This window comes from Vicia villosa, unplaced genomic scaffold (assembly GCF_029867415.1).
Source record: "Vicia villosa cultivar HV-30 ecotype Madison, WI unplaced genomic scaffold, Vvil1.0 ctg.001598F_1_1, whole genome shotgun sequence".
Classification (NCBI taxonomy): Eukaryota; Viridiplantae; Streptophyta; class Magnoliopsida; order Fabales; family Fabaceae; genus Vicia; species Vicia villosa.
The window spans coordinates 159,668-180,789 of NW_026705670.1; the positions used below are offsets into that span (position 1 = coordinate 159,668).

The 21,122-nt window shown below is 36.8% G+C and overlaps 1 long non-coding RNA gene across 1 annotated transcript; it reads left to right on the forward strand.

Annotated features, from left to right (window-relative positions):
- Positions 1-1,807, forward strand: LOC131635945 (uncharacterized). Its single transcript, XR_009293910.1, has 3 exons — positions 1-358; positions 492-978; positions 1,632-1,807. It is a non-coding gene; the product is annotated as an uncharacterized LOC131635945 (long non-coding RNA).
- Positions 1,808-21,122: the final 19,315 nt, after the last annotated feature.

The window sequence follows — 21,122 nt, forward strand, 5'->3', positions numbered from 1 at the left end:
TTGAGATTACACGCTCGGGCTCTCTCGTTACTATCGTCCCTCTCTCAATCCAAGACTCGCGGCGGCGCTATCTTCCCTCTCCTCCGATCACGACCTAACGCCACCATAAACGACACATCCTCCTTCCTCTCCGTTTCGATACAAGACCCCTCCAATCCTACCTCACAACACAAACCCTAAAAGCCTAAAAACTTGATTAAACGATGAAGAAGATAAAATCATGGGGGAAGGATTCAACCCGATCAAATCAACCACGTAGCGGAGAAAAATCACAAAAAACGAATTCAAAAATGAGCAAGCTTGGGGACATACTTGAAGTGCGAATTGAGAATGGCCGATGAGGAAAACCAGAGTGGAGGTAATATTAAGCATCCATGAGTCTTCTGATTCTTCTTTTCTTCTTGTTTGTGTCGATTCTGAGTGCCTCTTTTTTGTCCTTCTGATTTTCTTTTTTGAATGATTGTTGTCGTTGAATGTGGATTCCGATGCAGGTTGATGATGATATTACTGCTTGATGAAGATTTTCAGAGTTGAAGAATCAAGATGATGAACGAAATTGTTAAACTGAAGGTGAGTTTGCAGATGAGGATGAAGCTGATTTAAGATGGTGTTGACTTAAGAAGATGAAGAGGAAGCTTTTGAGGTTTTCTGGTTTTTTATTGCAGAGAGGTGAAGATTGAGGTTTTCGAGTTTGAATAGAGGTGAAGGAGAAGATGATTGAGAATTCATGGAGATTGGTGAAGATGATGAAGCAAGAGAGGAGAGTTGAATGAATGAAGTGTGAAGAGGATGGTGAAGTGAAGATTAGAGAAGGTGAATGGAAGATGAATGTAGTGTGAAAAATGGTGAAGTGAAGATGGTGATGATGAATGGATCGAGAAGCAGAGGATTGGTGGAAGTGAAGATGGTGATGAAGTGAGAAAAGTGATGAAGAAAACTGAATTGAAGAGTGAAGCTCTGTTATATATCAATTGCAAGGTAACTATCCTTCTCTTTTTCTGTTGTAGAATCTGTTAGATAATTCTGTCAGAAAATTGCTGAATCTGTTAGATGTTAGTTATGCAGGTTAGGGGTTCGTTACAAAATTGTTAGTGTCAGTTAGGTTTCTGTTAGCTGTTATATGCTGGTTATGATTCTGTTAGAAGATTAGAGGTTAAGGAAAAAGTAGGTTAGTTATAAAATCGGTTAGGACTGTTAGGATAGTTATGATGCGGTTAGAAATTCTGTTATAAACTGATTTTCTGTTGAGAGTTAGTTAGAGATATGTTCTTTTCTGTTATGCTGATAATTAAGTGGTTACAGAGTGGTTAGAAGTTAGGAAAAGTTATGAGAAGTTAGGTAATTGGTTAAAGGCTGTTAATAACAGAAATTGGTTAGAATTCTGGTATGTGGTGGTTATGACAGTTTAAGAAATAGGTTAATAACAAAACTGTTAGGAGTTTAAGAGTTGAAATGGGACTGTTGAGGGTTAGAATGCAGGGACTTGCTATGGACTTATGTGTTGGCTGTTTGAACTAATCTTGGTATGGAACTGACTTGGAGTATGGTATAATTTGAGAGGTTTGGATTTCATTTGCCTTGGTTTTTTTAGTTCTCTCTTGAATTGAATGGTGATGATTTTTTGTATGCAGGTTTGGCAAAGTGCAGGTTTTTTGGAGCAAGGTGATTGGCATGGAGCTTGTATCAAGGAGAACTTAGGATAAGGCTTTTGATTAGAACAATAGGCCCAGAGTTATTTTGTGTAATTTTGTAATAGTTCTTTGTAGTATTTCCTTGAGATGTAATGCATTTGAAAGCTTATAATAAACACCTGCGTGAATCCTTTTATTTGAATAAAAAAGGTCTTATTCAATTTCCTTTGCTTTGAATGTTCAAAAGCCATATGAAATTTCCATGTACTGTAAGCAGCTCTGTCATATATTTAAGATACTCACATGAAGCTTAAAGAAGCTAGCTTATACTGCAAGCTAATCAATTGATTAAATGTAGTGCTTTTCATGAAGTCTCCATACACCGTGGGGCAATCTTTGACATAAAACCGCAAAGAAGATCTTGTGCATATAAATTAGAAGAAAACTTTGAGTAGCTTTATGGCTTGATGAGAAAGAAGTGCCCTAATATCCCAATTTCACAGTCCATGTCCAGAAGAAGAAATTAATGAACCAGGCCTATTTGGTATAAAATTCTCCAAATGTTGTGAGACCCTAGCTTTTCAAGATCTCTGATTCCATGCCTAGACCACCGTTTAATGAATGTATGATGTGTTAATGGCTTAATAGAGATGCAGATGCAAATGAATGCGACGCTTAAGTTAATTATAATTTAAAAATCAGATGGACAAATTTTGGGGTGCAACACATGGGTCCAAAGTTGGTTGGCCATGTTACATTGGATCAAAAACATTTTTACAAAAATATAGCCATTTCAATTGTATTTTGGTACAAACTAGATTCAGATTGCTGTGTTTGATGATCAAAACACATTACCTCCATCACTATGTGTGTTCTCAAAAGTACCCCAAAACCCGTGTTTATATATAAAGCAACAGTATCATTGTCTCTAGTCAGTTGAGTCCCGATCACGATGTAAATAAAGCAGTAGTTGGCCTTCTTCCCCGGCGACACCCGTAACACTTGAATTTGAATCCAAATCATCCGAAACAATACTTGTGATAGTGTCATCTAAAAATCAAACATTTATTGAAACCATATGTCAAAATATGAATCCTCAAAATGACACAACATTAATACATAAACAATAATTTTGATGATTATAAGGAAACAATGACGTAGGAGGATAAGCAGTGGAGAGATATAATTGTAACTTATTATTTTACTGCTAATTCTAGTATTAGTGTTTAGTGCAACATACCCTTGAAATGGTGCAGAGTATCAAGATTGGAGCCTCTAGACAAATCCCACATATATACCACACCATCACTTGTGCTCATGATTCTGTAACCACCACACACACCAACAGTAGTTATCCTGCATACAATTTTTATACGTGAAAACAGTCAAGTTTTTATAAGTAAATGAGATCTTACTATAACTGAACTTCCATATTTCTTATTTTTAACAACTGCTGAGCTAGGTTAGAGGGTTTTTTGAATAATAAATTTGAAGAGAAGTTGAAATGAGGGAATGAAAATGTGGCATTAAAGCCAACAGTGACATGTTCTGAAACAGATATAGATCTCAATCTGATCAAGATATACAGAAGGAAAGGGCAAACATGTTCTTCATATTCCGTGTCAATTAATACAAAACATATGTTGACTATGGTAGTCGATTCCCTACCAATCTAGTAAATTATGTTGACTATGGACAGAACATTAGTTCTTGCTTTGTAATAGTGTAAAATCCTCAGAACGTTCCTAAACCATTTGTTTCAAATTAAATGTATAATAGGATATCCTTTCAAGGTAAATATAGACAACATACCATAAACTAAATTCCCCATAAATGTTTCCACCTACAACCAAATGAGCACACTTGGGGACCCTCTTCAACTCCATAATGCCAGGGGACGTCGAACCAGCAGACGAAATGATGAAGTGCTCTATCTTTTCACTGCAAAATTGTTAATAAGGGGAGAAGAATTTATTTGTAACAATAAAATTCACTACACGAAAAAACTTTTAAGAGATATGATTTTGAAAAGAACATTGTTGTCGTCATAAAAGGGAAAGAAAAATCAAAGAGAATGCATTAAAATCACCTCCATGTTGAATTCCTGACCCACACTTGTATGTTCCAACTCCCTCCAACAAAAACAAGTCGATTAGGCCCACAAACTGAAATACAATGCAAGTCTTCAACAACTTCCAATGTTGCCACATTTGATGCATAACCACTTTTTACATGAACAATCTTCAAACCATTTTTCTTCGAGCAAATTGAAGTGCATGTTGAGAAACAACAATCAATTTTACTTTCCCTAGGATTAAATAATATATTTAATTACTCTATTTATATTATTCTAATATATATCAATTCTAACATGTAGAAACAGGTAACCTGCAATTTGGGGTTCTTATGCTGCCTATTAAGAAAATAAACTGTCCATCAGGAGTCAACTCCATCCCTGTCCTTTCCACCATAGTCTAGCAAAAAATGTGATATATTTTGAAAGTAAGCATTTATGTAGCCAAAGGTTTGGGTAAAATGTAAATAAGGAAAAAATAAGTAACTTACTTCTGTCATGAAGTTATATTTTGGATCTGGCAATATTATCGGGGTGTGAGCCATGGCAGAGGGGCAACTAAAATTTGGTTCCTTGATAGCTACCTTGTATGTAAACAGAGTTTTGTTCTAATCTGTCAGAAGGCCACATAAAACACAAATGTGGATTTCATCTCCAACTGTTTTTAAAAGTAATGATGAAACACGCATTGGGTGCTTGTAGAGCCCCACAAACTTTACATTGTCTTTCGGATTATCCTTGAGTTCCTGATTTCTTTGAACCATTGGTTCTGAAATAAATTGAGCTTCCTTGCCACCAGAGCATTTATTTTCACGGGAAAGTGGGTTTGGATTTTGAGATGAAAGGTTTAGTTCTGTTAGGTTGTTTTGTAGATCTGGAACATCACTATGAACTTCAGGTTTCTCTAATATTAAACCTACAGAATCATCTGGTTTGCATAGTTTATCATTTTTTGCTTGAATGGTTTTTGATTGAGGGATATTGTTACGGGAAGTACGCGTTCGAGGAGAAACAAAATTTTGCCTCTTTCTTCTAGTGTCTACGAAATTTGGTGACTGAGAAGAAGATATCACCAATGTTTTAGCATTGCCTTTTACCAACGGCTTCATCTTGCGTATTTTCAGCAATAGTTTCCATGCTTTTTAAATGACAAATCTTTGATTTAACAAGTGAGAATGCATTACTAATATCTCCTCTGTTTTTAAAAATTGTAAGTAATGATGATGTTTAGATCAAACACAACATAAGTTAATAGTTTGCAACAATAGTTAAGTTGGATTGGCATGCAAATAGGTTGACACGGACTCAACAAGCATCTCAATTCAAAACAGGTAGAAGAATTATACTATGATACACACTTCAAACCTTACGATCATGATTATCTGAATTTAAGAACTTTTATTTTGATGCCAAGTATAACAAACACATTACCTCCAGTAAAATCCTGAGCAACTGGAAGGTCATTTTGCACTGACTTGAAACTATCATGTGCTTGAGACTCGTCCATAACGGAATCAGGAACACATACATCAAGAGGAGACATGTCATCCAGATCAGAATCAAGAATACATACCTCAAGAGGAGACATTTTTAAATTATAAAAATTGAATTGACTAATGAAAAATAAATTTAAAAATTAAAATGATTTACAAAATACACATTTTAAAATTAATATGACTAGCTTAAATGATACTTAAAAATCTCAAATGACAAACAAAACACAAATTCACAAATACATATCAATTTCATTAAATTCAAGATTATTATAATGACAACACCTCACATATTCAAAAATTCAAAAATTAAAATAATTGTTAAATATCTTTTTTTATAGGAATCGAATCATTTAATAAATTGCTCCTGAGTTGAATTCAACCAATATATATTTTAAATGCAGCTGTGTTTCTTTCTTCAATAAAATTTAAGAACAAAGAAATGAGTGAATTGAAAAACAAAGACAGTGATGATTGTCCTATTTCTTATAGCTCAAAAAGTTACAAAAGGTCTCAACTAGATTTGCAGAACCATATACAAACAAAAGTATTGTTGTTGCCATCTACTGCATAAACTTCAGCAATAAAAATAGAATAACTTGATCATCCATATTGCCATTTTGTCAAAAGAATAGCTATAAATGAAATATATAATCCTGTGAAATTCACAATTTACGAAGAAAATCCCAATATTTGTTCAGCATATGATCATTTGGCACAACTTCATCCCACTTTCCAGTACAAAATATAGCATAAACATCCGCCGCATACCTGATCAAAACATCACATTCAACATGTTATTCAAACCTCAACTGTAACGATAAAAGCGACACATGATAAAAGAAAACATACTTTCCGACACTATGGAGTTCAGTTTCATGGGTCCAAAGCTGGTTGGCCATGTTACATTGGATCAAAAACATTTTTACAAAAATATAGCCATTTCAGTTGTATTTTAGTACAAACTAGATTCAGATTGTTGTGTTTGATGATCAAAACACATTAGCTCCATCATTATGTGTGTTCTCAAAAGTACCCCAAAACCCGTGTTTATATATAAAGCAACAGTATCATTGTCTCTAGTCAGTTGAGTCCCGATCACGATGTAAATAAAGCAGCAGTTGGCCTTCTTCCCCGGTGTGAGATATTGGATCGAACTCTAGTATGGCCGAAGGGTAGCTTCTTGGTTCGACAGGATTAAACATGAAGTCGAAGGTTATTCACATGCTGGTGTTGAAGATGCTAGGGTTGTTAGCATGTTAAATTAGGTTTTAGTGTTTAAACCCTAATTTGTTAAGTTAGCTTGTTTATTAAGTTGACTTGTGTAACGGGCCTTGTGGAAAAAGCCCATTAGTTAGTATGTTAGTTTTTATTATAAATAGCATACTAGTCTCTCATCATTGCTAAGATGCAAATCCTAATTTAGTGTGAGAGAGATTATTTGTTATTCTTGTAAACTTGTAATCTTTTTTTAAGAGAAAGTAAAAGAATAGCAGTTATAACCAATTATTGTGTTCTTCTTCTTTCATGTCTTCTTATCTTCCCTAATTCCTATTATATTTTGTTTTTGACATCGTTTTTCACAACAAATTTGTGCGGTGAGCGTGGATCGAAGATGCCTTCAACAAAGTATGAGATTGAAAAGTTCACCGGAGTGAATGATTTCGGTCTGTGGCGCTTGAAGATGAAAGCCCTACTGGTTTAGCAGGATTGCTTGGAAGCGTTGAAGGGAGAGGCAGCCATGAATGCAGAATTGACGGCAGCGGAGAAGACGAATATGATCGAGAAAGCACACAACGAAATTTTGTTGAGCCTTGGTGATAAGGTTCTCCGGCAGGTATCAAAGGAGACGAAGACATCAAGGTTATGGGTGAAACTTGAAAGTTTGTATATGACCAAATCGCTGGTAAATCGACTCTACCTGAAGCAAGCTTTGTATTCATTCAAGATGATTGAAGACAAAGTGTTGGCTGAGCAGTTGGATATGTTCAACAAGCTGATTCTTGATCTTGAAAATATTGATGTGAAGATCGATGATGAAGATCAAGCGCTGTTACTATTGTGTTCTTTGCCTCGATCACATGCTCACTTCAAAGAAACTCTCTTGTATGGAAGGGAGTCCCTGACATTTGAAGAAGCTCAATCAGCCTTGTAATCTAAGGAATTGAATGAACGAAAGGAGCATAAACCTTCGACTGTTGGTGAAGGTTTGACCGTTAAAGGAAAATTATTGCGAAAGGATGGTAAGTTCGACAAGAAGAAGGGAAAAAGCCAACCGAAGTCTTATAGTGGCGAAGCATCTTGTATTCGATGCTATCATTGTAAGAAGGAGGGTCACACGATAAAGGTGTGCCAAAACGCCTGAAAGATCGTAAGGATAATGGCAATGCAGCCATTGTTCAAGATGATTTTGAATCATCTGATGTTCTTGTGGTTTTAAGCAGTGACTCGAGAAGAGAGTGGATTATGGATTCAGGTTGCACTTGGCACATGAATCCAAACAAAGACTTGTTCGAGGAGTTATGTGATCAATATGGTGGATCAGTATTGCTGGAAAACAACAAGGCTTGCAAAATTGCAGGTGTTGGATCTGTGAGATTCAAGCTCCATGATGAGTCAATAAGGTTGTTGACTGAAGTCAGGTATGTTCCTGATTTGAAGAGAAATCTACTTTCTCTTGGTGAATTCGACAAGAAAGAATATGTTTTCCAAGGAGAGAAAAGTATCCTAAGAGTCATGAAGGGGTCGAAGGAAGTCTTGAGAGGCGTGAAGAAACAAGGCTTGTATACCCTTGAGGCTGAAGTTGTAAGTGGTTCGACAAATGTTGCATCCACGAAACCTTTGTCGAAGACAGAAATATGGCACATGAGATTGGGCCATGTCAGTGAAAGGGGTCTGGTCAAATTAGGGAAACAAAATCTGCTTGGTGGAGACAAAGTCGAAAAGCTGAAGTTTTGTGAACCTTGTGTACTTGGAAAATCTTACAGTGTGAAGTTCAACAAAGGCAAACAAAGAACACATGGATCCCTTGATTACATCCATGCTGATCTTTGGGGGCCTGCAAGGTGTCCATCACATTCAGGAGCAAGGTATTTTCTATCCATAGTTGATGACTATTCCAGAAAGTTATGGGTATTCATCCAGAAGACTAAGGATGAAACTTTTGAGAATTTCAAAAATTGGAAGACTCTGGTACTGGAAGGAAGGTCAAGAGGTTGAGAACCGATAATGGCCTTGAATCTTGCAATGAAGCGTTCTGTCATACCCCAAATTTGTCCTACCCCTTTACTTCTAACTGGCTTAGGCTGTGCATTCATGTACATACATCACTTAGGTCATAATCCATACCCATGCATGCATACCATTGGTATCAATCAAAGACTAGCAAGAAAGAACTTTTATGGCAAGGAATTTCCTACCAAATGTGAGGATCTGAGGTGTGATTATGTGGCTTTGTTTTCATTGAAGTCTTCCTGGATTAGGGTTCTTCTCAACTCAAGGCATTGGTGGGAGTGTACAAGCTTGTTGTTCATATGGTCATCCTCTTAATCAGGGTTTCCTTGACCAAAGTCGACCAATTGACTTTCTGGTCAACATATAATCAGAAAGGGATTTTATAAGGGAGAAGCTTTCATCCTGACTATGTGGATGTGTTTATTTGACTGGATTTGACTGGAGAAGATTTAATCAAGAGTTTCATCAATAATCAGAAAAAATCAGTACAGTTGACTTTTGGGTCAAAATCAGAAGAATTATTCAAATATTGACTTTTGGTGGAAATTCAATCAAGAAAAGTCAAAGAATGGATAAAATCAGGAGTTTGACAAAAAGTTGCCAAAAATAGAAAAATGACAAAAATGGAAAGTTTCAACACTTAGAATTTTTTTTTTAGGTTTTAAATCTTGATGAGCAGTCCACTTCAGCCCTGATTTACACGTGGCAAATGGCATTTTTTGGAGAAATTTCCAACATCAAAGTTGTTCCTCTCATGGAGTAGAACAACTTTGTAGTTTGACACTTTTTCATTTGAAGCTTGTATGAAGAGATAAAATGGTTTGAAGTTACTGAAAATCCATTCAATCTAAGTCACAATCCAAGTCACAAGCCAGGTCATGACCAGACATTTCATCAAGCATGTGGCATGCCAAATTGCAAGCTGATTTCAGAGATGTACAAATGTGATAAGAATCCCAACTTGGTCTCATCCTAATCTCCTCCATACACTCTACACAATGAGCCAAGAACCATGGTAATTGAGTGTGTAATGAATGAATTAGGAGGTTTCAAAGTGATGATCCTGCAAAGGTATTCCATGGTGCTTAGCTGGGCAAAAATCTAAGGCACGCGCGTGGCATTATGTCAAACACCTGGCATGCTGTTTTGAACATTAATTTTCTCTCTCCACAAATCTCCATCTGAATCAAGCCAAGTATGGAATTGTTCCTTGCCATGTTGTCTTTCCATCGAGCCATATATGGTAGCAATTGGATATGTATGCGTTGAGATAGAAGCATCCTAAGGGAGGCCCTGAGCAAGTCTCGTTTTTGCTAAAGGCATAGGCCCAGATGAAGGCACACGCGTGCAAGCCAAATGTAGCAACAACATGCCATGTTCTAACTCATTTTTCTACACATCCAAATATCATTTTAAGAAGTCCTCTACACCAAGTTCCTTCTCCCATGCATCATCTTCACATTGATTCAAAAAGTACTCTACTTGGTGGCTCAAGGTGTGAGATATATGTGCACGAATGTGATGACATGAGTGAGGTTTTTTGAGCAAAACATTTGCACTAGGGCCTTGCAGCAAAACGTGTAGTATTCACCATCACATTACTACAACTAACCATGCACCATGCTGCACATAAAAGGCCAAGAGAATCCCTACCAAAAATGTGCAAACTTGTATGCTAAGCATAAAAAAGGCTGTACCACAAGTCCCACTCCCAAGATGCCACAACATGAATCACTCTCCTCACCCTATATAAAGTTGTCATACTCACTTGCACACATTCACGATTCACAAAATTCACACACTCCCCTCTCTCTTACTCTCATTTTTACACTCTTTCTCTCCTCATTCTCCCTCCTCCTCGGTTCTCTCTCTTCCTTCACTCATTTCACCACCACCTGCCACCATAACAACCTTCTCCGGCCGCCCTAACTAACCTCCATAACTAACTCCGGCCACCGCTTCTTCAACTCGACCTTCAACAACAACCATGGCCTTTCTTTCAGACTCCATGCTCACCATCACTAGCTACTGATTTCCTGAACAAGATTTGAATCCTTCTTCAGCACGTGCGAATCTCTGAGTCCAGCATACGCCAAGCATCGTCCTCGTCTTGTTCAAGTAGTGAGAGAGCTATGGAGTTTTCTTTGTAGCAAGATCCAGAATTCATCAACAGGTAAGATCTAGACCTCCTCAGCATCTTAGGCCGTGCATAGCACATCACGCATTTGTTGTTTACACGTATGAATTCTTATCACTTCTTGAATTTGCATTCGGTTGGTAGGATATAGTTGTTGCTTGTGTGGTTAATTTGCATATTTGAACTCTATGTGCGAAGAAGATCAAACTGGTGTATTCGGTGTAGGCTGAGGTACACTTTCATGGAGTTAGGGTTTAGTATGTGTGCTTCGGTCATGATGTTAGAGAGAGAACTAGAGAAAGATAATGGTGGATCTGCGTTCTACATGAAGAGCCGAGTCGAATGGTGGTGGTTTTGTGAGTTTCTGGGCATGGTAAGTATAACGCCGCCGCGAAGCCGCCGGAGAAGATGACCGACGAAGGGTGGTCCGGTGAAGAGTCCATCTCATTTATTTTCATGATGAGCTTATATGGCAGCACATGATTGATCCATGCTCCCATTTATTTTGATATTTTCTTGTTTTATTAATATGATTAGAGGATGCGTTGTCACGTTATCATAGGCTGGGATTGCATTTTGTCTTGTAGTGACTTAAGTCACTCTTGACCAATTGATGCCATGTTACGCTACTCTATGTCACGTTACAAAAACCTTGTGATAAATCATGTAAATAAATACCGAGTAAACAAGATAAAATTGGATTGTGGACGTTTGGGCCCTTGCGCGCTTGGGCTTTGCCCTTTTCTGGACTGCACCCCTGTTCCACTAACGCACCGTCACGTGTTCAAGAACCTGGGCCCGAGCGCACTGCTCTTCCCACCCCCTGTTTGGGCCCAGCTTGTCTCTTAACATAGATTTTAGTTCATAATGCTAATTGCTTTTACACCCCCTGTTAATAGATTTAATAAATAATAAAAATTGATTTTCTTTTTTCTTTTTTTTGCCTATTAATTGAATCTTTCTTAAATAAAAAGGACAAAAATATTTTTCACTCAATTAGACTCTTAGAATTTTATTTTCTTTTAATTGAAATTTTTTTAATTGTTTTTTCCTTTGATTTTTGATTGGTTGATAAACCATAAAAAATAAATAGTCTTTCTTTGATTAATTCAAAAATAGTTTCTCACATGAATAAAAAATACCATTGTTTGTGTATATATCTCCATGAATAGTTTGGATTTTAATTCTTTTCTTTTTGTGAATATTTTCATATATTGTGAAATACCAAAATTACTTCTTCCTCATTTCTATTAGAAGTAATCAACAATTAGGCTTAGAGATTAGGCTAGTCCCCCTCTTTCCCATTCTTTTTCTTTTCAACATTAAAACACCTAACAAATATTCAAATAAAATCCCTCTAAAAAATACAAAGAAAACACTTAAAAAACATTAATAAAAAAGTGAAAATCATTAAAAAGGGAATGGAAGCTTGAATCTCCCTTGCTTTAGGGAATCATTCGAGTGCTTGGATCTCCCTTGCTTTAGGGAACCATTCGAGCGTAAGTTCCCAAATTCTAAAAGACACAAACCAAAGAGTAACTCGAGTTTCCCTTGCCTTAGGGATTTCCTCGAAACACTCAAACTCCCTCTCTTCTCTCCTTTCTTAAGGGCATTGTTATCTCCGCTCTATTGCATCCTAGGCTGTCCCCTTATGCAAGAGCGCGAGCGTTAACTCCGCCCAACTAAAAAACACAAAAACAAACAGAAAATCTTTAGCCGAGCTACGGTAACTCTGATTCCTGAAAAGGATACGTAGGCAGCGGGGTAGGGCCCGTGCGAGTACAATTATTTCTTTTCCCTACATTTTGCATTCATTTCGCATATAGATTTTAGACATAGGTACACACCCTTTAGATAGAAACAAACATAGGTGGATACCATCGAGTACGATGGGCGTGAGGGGTGCTAATACCTTCCCCTTGCGTAACCGACTCCCGTACCTAGATTCTCTGGTCGCAAGACCCTGTTCTTATCCTTTGTTAGGTTTTCTGATATTCCTTTCCCTTATGGGATAAATATATTAGTGGCGACTCTGTTTATTTTTCGCGAGCGTGCAACACGTTCGACAGCTTTTGTGCTGACTCTGGTATTGCAAGGCACAAAACTACTACAGGTACTCCAAAGCAAAATGGTTTGGCTGAAAGGTTTAATCGAACTATTTTGGAGAGAGTCAGATGCATGTTGACTAGTGCAGGGTTAAAGAAGGTGTTCTGGGTTGAGGCTGTTTCGACAACAACATATCTGATAAACAGATGTCCTTCGACATCGTTAGATATGAAGACACCTGAAGAAGTTTGGTCGGGACATCTACCAGATCTCAACAAACTGAGAGTATTTGGCTGCGTAGCCTATGCTCACATTAGGCAAGACAAGGTCGAACATAGAGCTCTGAGATGCATGTTCATGGGATACCCTGAAGGAGTCAAAGCTTATAGGCTATGGTGCCTAGAGCCAGGTCACAGGAGGTGTATCACCAGTCGAGATGTAGTTTTCAATGAAGCTGAAATGGCTTTCAAGAAAACAAATGATGATGATGATGGTCGAAGTGCAGAAGAGCTGGAACAGGTAAAGATTCTTCTTGAGGTGGAGCATGTTGATGTTGAATTGCATATCCCTGATGAAGTCGAAGAAGAAGCAGAAGATGCTGAGGAAGATGAGGAAACTATCGATGACTACCTATTGTCGAGAGATAGGTCGAGAAGAGTCATTAAGGCACCTTAGAGACTTGGGTATGCAGATCTTATAGCTTATGCCTTAATCTCTGCAAGTGAGGTTCTAGACGAAGAACCTAGAGATTATAAGGAAGTTATGAGGAGTCGAAATAAAACTGAATGGCTGAAGGCCATGAATGATGAGATGAAATCTCTTAATGATAATCATACTTGGGAACTGATCAAGAAACCTGCTGGGGCAAGGTTAGTTAGCTGTAAATGGATTTTCAAAGTTAAGGAAGGAAGTGAAGGAGTGACGTCGAAAAGATACAAGGCAAGGTTAGTTGCAAGGGGTTTCACTCAGAAAGAAGGTGTCGACTTCAATGATGTGTTTTCTCCTGTTGTGAAGCATAGGTCCATTCGAATGTTGCTTGCCATGGTGGCACAGTTCGACCTTGAACTAGAACAGATGGATGTGAAGACCGCGTTATTGTATGGTGATCTAGATGAAACGATCCTGATGAGGCAACTTGAAGGGTATGTCGAAAAGAGGAAGGAAGATTATGTGTGCAAGTTAAAGAGATCTTTGTATGGGTTGAAACAATCTCCTCGACAGTGGAATAGGAGATTCGACAAGTTCTTGGCGCGCATAAGTTTCATTAGAAGTCAGTTCGACCACTGTGTTTACTTTCGATTCCGACCTGGTAATTCATTTGTTATTTTGTTCTTTATGTGGATGACATTCTCATAGCTAGCAACAATGTCGAAGATGTAATAAGGGTGAAGGCTGAACTCAATAAAGAGTTCAATATGAAGGATCTGGGAGCTGCTTCTAGGATTCTTGGAATTGACATTCGAAGAGATAGAAAGAAGTCAAAGTTATGCTTATCTCAAGAGGCATATCTACGAAAGATTCTCGAAAAGTTTGGTATGTCGAATTCAAAGCCAGTTGTGACTCCGACAAACCCTCAATTCAAGCTGAGTATTGATCAGTGTCCCAGTACTGATGTCGAAAGAGCCTATATGAACAACATCCCATATGCTAATATAGTTGGTTCTTTGATGTATGCTATGGTCTGTACTAGACCCGACATAGCATATGTGTCATACCCCAAAATTTGCCCACACTTTTCGAAATTTCAAAACTATTTCAAACATTGAATTTTATAAAATCTCGAGTTCATTTACATTGACATCCTGAATTTTATAAATATTCGATTTAAAGTCTATTTTAAAATATGGTAGTTTACTCTTAAATTGCTTATATTTTAATAAATAGAAAATGCTGACCGATGCTTCATATACTTTCAATTGACTTTTTATTTCAAATAAATAACATAGCTCAGTTGGTTAGGAAGTAAGACAAACAATTACTAAACATTAGCTGTATAATAACAAATTCACACTTAAATTTTTTTTTCAAAAACCAAAGTTTAAATTTAGACCTAAATATATCACCTGTAACACTAAACAAAACCACCAGAAACTTTTTTTTTTTTTTTTTTTTTTACAAATCTAACAAAACATTTTTATGTTAATAACCTGTATATACACATGAACATTAACCATCAAACCATGTAAATAAGCTGCAAAACGAAAAAACTTTTCAATTAATATGGCCAAATCACCAATTTCAACCTCCATTGAATCTAAAACAAACATCATGAATAAACTCCACAAATTATTGACACAAACTTCACAAAGCCAAATTTCCACTGTATATTTAACATTATTCTAAACAAGTAAAACAATATCACTGCCAAATCTGCGTCAGATCTCAATAACTTGAAAATTTCTACCAAACACCAGTTGCTAACCATCACATGTGTTTTCAATCTTCCATTATTGTTGTTAGGTTGACAAAGAATATGGATCAACAAGAATGGAGGAGAAGAAGGAAAAGCTTATGTGAATGCTACGCTGATCCACTTTTTAACCGCGCCGAACAACCGTGCCGACACAGCTCTCCCAAACCGACCGCCGGAAATACACTGGCCACTCGACAGCGCCGCACCGAAGAATGTTCACCGCGCCGACGTCTTCGTCCGGCCACCACATCGGACAGCGACCACCCCGCCCGCAGCTGCACCGCCCACCTTCGAATCTCCGATCCCGCCGTACCATCTACAACGACTGTCGTATCAGATCCGGCCGTATGGCCGCAGGTTTTCTCCTTTTTTTTTTCTCGTTTATCACCTGCTTTCAATTGATGTTTACTTTTTACGTTTTCATATGTTAAGCATCAGGTTCTATTTTTTTAAATTTATTTTAATGATGTCCTTGCCACTTGTCAATTAATGAATGGACCATTTAAAATATGGAAAAGTCAAAAATCATGTTTGTTGTTTTTATAATTATTGTTTAAGTTTTTTTTACCTTTTATTTTATTTTATTTTATTTTTTATTCAAAAATTGAATCATGATGTGGGGTGGGCGGTTCCACCTTCCACGTTTCCTTTTTTTTTTTTTTTAGTTTATTTATTTATTAAATTTTTTATTTAAGATTTTAGCATTTTATTTGAGTTACACTTTTACCGGGTTACTATTGATGTTCAAATTCCACTCTCAACTTATTGACACCCCACTAGTTTATTTCTTTCTCTTATAACAAAAAAAAAAAAATCCAAAAATATTAGAAAGTTAGATTTTTTTTATTGAAAATACAAAAAATAATATTTGTTTTAGGTATTAAGCCTTAGCTTAACGTTTGTTCATATTTTTACCGTTTCTCTCATATATTATTTCGTGTTACTAACATGATCTTGTTTTTTTTGTGAGGTACCACCACATTGAGGCATTGGGTTATTTCATGGATATCCACAAGTTCTCTCTTAATTTTTTGTATAATATTTTATTCCCGCATATTTTTTATGTAACTGCTAAGGGTTGTAATAGTTTTAACTAGGACTTTTATTTTCCGCACCTCCTTATTATGTATCTCCCCCAAAGCGATGTAATAGCGTAGGAACCTTTACTTTTCCGCAATTTATTTTATGTAAATATATTAACTGCTAGTAATTAGGATTGTATGGAAAGACTAATAATTGAACGTTAGCTCACTAACTCAAGATAAATATTTAAACCAACACACTCCTTTTATACTTGTTCACACACTCACCTCTAGGGTACGCCCCTCTTGGTTGCCTTACGAACAATAATGGTCGTGTCCCTCGAATATAGAGGTACCATTAGCAAAAGTCCCTATAATTTAAATCATCAAAGATCATGGTCCCTCGGTGACCCCCGATGTTGCCTACGAATACATGACCTTGTCCCTCGAACGGTTGCCTACGAAAAGATGATTGTCCCTTCGAATTTGCTAAAGGTACTTCTATCCTGTTGCCTTCAACGACCATCGATGACCCTTCGATGTCCCTTAACACGTCCAATAGATAAAACTACCTACCCACAAATGGTATGGTTAGTCTTATCCCCTAAATGAAAGTAAAAAGTATAGGAAAGACCAAACATAGGGTAAGTAACCTTTAGTTTGCTTGCTCAACATACAAATGCTTTTCACACCCCATTTTTCAACATTGTCTCATCAGACATTTTCGAAATCAAACTGTTTTTCAAAACGCACACACACACACACACACACTATTCTTTTTCAAGCTTTTCAAACAAAACAAAACGAGCTAAGCAAACTAAGAGCCCGTAGACAACTACGGATGAAAAGGGTGCTAACACCTTCCCTTTTCATAACTTACCCCCCGAACTCTTTTCTTAAAAGGTCTTTCCTGTACTTTTATACCTTTCCTAATAATTGGATAAAATAAAAGTCGGTGGCGACTCTTGCTCACCGCAACATTTTGCTTGCGAAAATAAAAAGTCAGTTCTCCCACCGAGTTACAATATGCAGTAAGTCTTGTAAGCAGGTACATGGCGAATCCTGGAAAGGCTCACTGACAAGCATTGAACTGGATTTTAAGGTACATAAATGGGTCTCTGAATTGAGTCCTAATTTATGGTGGAGCCTTGGGTGAAGATAGTAAAGCAGTCATCGAAGGATATGTCGACTCTGATTATGCAGGTTGTATGGATTCTAGAAAGTCTATTTCTGGATATGTTTTCACTATGTTTGGCACTGCAATTAGTTGGAAAGCAACACTTCAGAAGGTTGTTGCTCTATCAACCACTGAAGCGGAGTATATTGCCCTAACTGAAGCTGTGAAAAAAGCATTGTGGCTTGAAGGTTTTGCAAAGGAGCTGAAGCTTCAAGGTCGAGGTATCACTGTTAAATGTGATAGTCAAAGTGCAATACACCTGTCGAAGAACCTGAGCGAACTAAGCACATTGATGTAAGGCTGCATTTCGTCAGAGGAGTAATCGAGCATGGAGAAGTCCAAGTGCTGAAGGTTTCGACAGATCACAATGCTACTGATATGATCACCAAGTCATTGCCGAGTTGCAAGTTTTCCACTGTATGCCGTTGATAAAGCTGCATGAAGAAAACTAGTTTGTTCCCTTGATGCTGTAGAGTTAGATCCAAGGTGGAGAGTTGTGAGATATTGGATCAAACTCTAGTATGGTCGAAGGGTAGCTTCTTGGTTCGACAGGATTAAGCATGAAGTTGAAGGTTGTTCACATGCTGGTGTCGAAGATGCTAGGGGTGTTAGCATGTTAAATTAGGTTTTAGTGTTTAAACCCTAATTTGTTAAGTTAGCTTGTTTATTAAGTTGACTTGTGTAATGGGCCTTATGGGAAAAGCCCATTAGTTAGTATGTTAGTTTTTATTATAAATAGCATACTAGTCTCTCATCATTGCTAAGATGCAAATCCTAATTTAGGGTGAGAGAGGTTATTTGTTATTCTTGTAAACTTGTAATCTTGTTTTAAGAGAAAGTAAAAGAATACCAGTTATAACCAATTATTATGTTCTTCTTATTCCTTGTCTTCTTATCTTCCCTAATTCCTATTATATTTTGTTCTTGACATCGTTTTTCACAACACCCGACGACACCCACAACACTTGAATTTGAATCCAAATCATCTGAAACAATACTTGTGATAGTGTCATCTAAAAATCAAACATTTATTGAAACCATATGTCAAAATATGAATCCTCAAAATGACACAACATTAATACATAAACAATAATTTTGATGATTATAAGGAAACAATGACATAGGATGATAAGCAGTGGAGAGATATAATTGTAACTTATTATTTTACTGCTACTTCTAGTATTAGTGTTCAGTGCAACATACCCTTGAAATGATGCAGAGTATCAAGCTTGGAGCCTCTAGACAAATCCCACATATATACCACACCATCACTTGCTCTCATGATTCTGTAACACCACAGACACCATCAGCAGTTGTCCTGCATACAGTTTTTATACGTGAAAACAGTCAAGTTTTTATATGTAAAAGAGATATTACCATAACTGAACTTCCATATTTCTTGTTTTTAACAACTGTTGAGCTATATTAGAAGTTTTTTTGAATAAAAAATTTGAAGAGAAGTTGAAATGAGGGAATGAAAATGTGGCATTAAAGCCAGCAGTGACATGTTCTGAAACAGATATAGATCTCAATCTGTTCAAGATATACAGAAGGAAAGGGCAAACATGTTCTTCATATTCCGAGTCAATTAATACAAAAAAAAATGTTGACTATGGTACCCGGTTCCCTGCCAATCTAGTAAATAATGTTGACTATGGATAGAACATTAGTTCTTGCTTTGTAATAATGTAAAATCCTCAGAACGTTCCTAAACCAATTGTGGTCAAATTAAATGTATAATAGGATATCCTTTCAAGGTAAATATAGACAACATACCATAACTAAATTCCCCATAAATGTTTCGACCTACAACCAAATGAGCACACTTGGGGACCCTCTTCAACTCCGCAATGCCAGGGGACGTAGAACCAGCAGACAGAATGATGAAGTGATCTATCTTTTCACTGCAAAATTGTTAATAATGGGTGAAGAAGTTATGTGTAACAATCAAATTCACTACAAGTAAAAAACTTTTAAGAGATATGATTTTGAAAAGATCATTGTTATCGTCATAAAGGGGAAAGAAAAATCAAAGAGAATGCATTAAAATCACCTCCATGTTGAATTCATGACCCACACTTGTATGTTCCCACTCCCTCCAACGGAAACAAGTCGGTTAGGTCCACAAACTGAAATACAATGCAAGTCTTCAACAGCTTCCAATGTTGCCACAACTGATGCATAACCACTTTCTACATGAACAATCTTCAAACCATTTTTCTTCGAGCAAATTGAAGTGCATGTTGAGAAACAACTATCAATTTTACTTTCACTGGGATTAAATAATATATTTAATTACTCTATTTATATTATTCCAATATATATCAATTCTAACATGTAGAAACAGTTAACCTACAATTTGGGGTTTTTATGCTGCCTATTAAGACAATAAACTGTCCATCAGGAGTCAACTCCATCCCTATCCTTTCCACCATAGTCTAGCAAACAATGTGATATATTTTGAAAGTAAGCATTTATGTAGCCAAAGGTTTGGGTATAATGTAAATAAGGAAAAAAATAAGTAACTTACTTCTGTCATGAAGTTATATTTAGGATCTGGCAACATTATCGTGGTGTGATCCATGGCAGAGGGGCAACCGAAATTCGGTTCCTTGATAGCTACCTTGTATGTAAACGGAGTTTTGTTCTAATCTGTCAGAAGGCCACATAAAACACAAATGTGGATTTCATCTCCAACTGTTTTAAAAGTAATGATGAAACACGCATTGGGTGCATGTAGAGCCCCACAAACTTTACATTGTCTTTCGGATTATCCTTGAGTTTCTGATTTTTTTTGAACCATTGGTTCTGAAATAAATTGAGCTTCCTTGCCACCAGAGCATTTATTTTCACAGGAAAGTGGGTTTGGATTTTGAGATGAAAGGTTTAGTTCTGTTAGTTTATTTTGTAGATCTGGAACATCACTATGAACTTCAGGTGTCTCTAATATTAAACCTGCAGAATCATATGGTTTACATAGTTTATCATTTTTTGCTTGAATGGTTTTTGATTGAGGGATATTGTTGCGGGAAGTACGCGTTCGAGGAGAAACAAAATTTTGCCTCTTTCTTCTAGGGTTTACGAAATTTGGTGACTGAGAAGAAGATATCGCCAATGTTTTAGCATTGCCTTTTACCAACGGCTTCATCTTGCGTCTTTTTAGCAATAGTTTCCATGCTTTTTAAATGACAAATCTTTGATTTAACAAGTGAGAATGCATTACTAATATCTCCTTTGTTTTTAAAAATTGTAAGTAATGATGATGTTTAGATCAAACACAACATATGTTAATAGTTTGCAACAATAGTTAAGTTGGATTGCAATGCAAATAGGTTGACACGGACTCAACAAGCATCTCAATCCAAAACAGGCAGAAGAATTATACTATGATACACACTTCAAACCTTATGATCATGATTATCTGAATTTAAGAACTTTTATTTTGATGCCAAGTATAACAAACACATTACCTCCAGTAAAATCCTGAGCAATTGGAAGGTCATTTTGCAATGACTTGAAACTATCATGTGCTTGAGACTCGTCCAAAACGGAACCAGGAACACATACATCAGGAGGAGACATGTCATCCAAATCAGAATCAAGAACACATACATCAGGAGGAGACATGTCATCTAGATCAGATTCAAGAACACATACATCAGGAGGAGACATGTCATCCAGATCAGATTCAGGAACACATACATCAGGAGAAGACATGTCCTCCAAATCAGAATCAGGAATACATACATCATAATCACGAGGCCTGTTTTTATCTTCCATATAAACATGTGATTCAACAAAGCACGTAAAAACATAAACACGGAACATACAGACCCAAAAATAAAGAGAAGATTTAAAAGATAACATGTTTCATCAAAAGCCCTTGTAGCATGAT